The sequence below is a fragment of the Haplochromis burtoni genome, unplaced genomic scaffold (assembly GCF_018398535.1).
Source record: "Haplochromis burtoni strain Fernald_Lab_line unplaced genomic scaffold, NCSU_Asbu1 Contig_44, whole genome shotgun sequence".
Taxonomy (NCBI): Eukaryota; Metazoa; Chordata; class Actinopteri; order Cichliformes; family Cichlidae; genus Haplochromis; species Haplochromis burtoni.
Window position 1 is genome coordinate 703580 of NW_024582405.1, and position 1204 is coordinate 704783.

The 1204-nt window shown below is 39.0% G+C and overlaps 1 non-coding gene across 1 annotated transcript; it reads left to right on the forward strand.

The window, feature by feature from the left end:
• The first annotated feature begins 831 nt into the window (after positions 1-831).
• trnat-agu lies at positions 832-905 on the forward strand. The gene has a single exon. It is a non-coding gene; the product is annotated as a tRNA-Thr (tRNA).
• The last annotated feature ends 299 nt before the right edge of the window (positions 906-1204 follow it).

A 1204-nucleotide genomic window follows, 5' to 3' on the forward strand; every position in this document is an offset into this window, starting at 1 on the left:
CAGATAAATTTAGGTTTTCATCTAATTTATTTCATAAATCTTTGGATTTCTGCTTATCTATTACTGTATAACAATAATATAGAATCTTTTCTATCCATTGAAATCTACAAGAGGTGTAATAGATAGATGTCGTCCCAGAAAGAGCCAATTGTCTGCTAAACTGAGTGCTCAGATGAGGTGTAGGACAAATTCAGCTATCCTTTGCCATGCATATCTATTACTGTAGTAAAAATGTAAATAAGTGTTACAAACCTGCAGTTGAAATTGCAGATTTGACTCTTTTGCCATTTATTTAGATGGAGGCTCTGTCTTTCTTTAAGCCAACCTTATTCTTTGAACAGCAGGTGGATGGTATGGCATCACAGCAGCTCCATCTTTATTTATGAAGCACTTTAAGACAACCACAGCTGACATAAAGTGCTGTGCATTGGAGCTAAATAATAAAAATATGTACAATATAAATAAAATAGATTAAAAAGGTCAAATAACTAAAAGAAGAACCAAAAGAAAAACAAAGTCTCACTGGGAATACAAATGGATTTGAAGATATGTTTTAAAAGTGGACAGTGAAGGGGACTTTCAAACGTGCAAGGGCAATTATTCCATAATTTAGGAGCAATGACAGAGAAGGCCCTGTCCGATCTGAGCTTCCTCCTGGATCTCAGTTCTTCCATGAGCAGGTGGTCAGCTGACCTGAGAGACCAACAAGGTTTGTAGGGGTGAAGAAGCTCAGAGAGGTACTGCGGGGCACGGCCTTGAAAACCTGCTGGTCACAGCTGTAACTGTGAAATGACTGAATCTGGAATATCACTGACATCACACAAAACAAAGGGCGCGGTGGCTTAGTTGATTAAAGCGCCTGTCTAGTAAACAGGAGATACTGGGTTCAAATCCCAGCAGTGCCTTGGTGGTGATGGGGAGTTTTCTTCTGATTTCAGGGGAAAAAAACTGTCTTCCCATCCTCCCCAACAGGATTCAGAGAACTGATACTCCATGGATGTCTTTACTTTTTAAACCCTAGAGATGGTTGTGGCAGAAAATCCCAGTAGATTAGCAGTTTCTGGAATACTTTAACTAACCTAGTTGTCACCAACAACCGTACCACATTCATATTACCTTTCTCAATCCTGATGCTTGGTTTAAAATACAGCAGGTTTTCTTGATTACGTCTACTTGCCTAAAAAAATTTAGTTGCTGCTCTTTG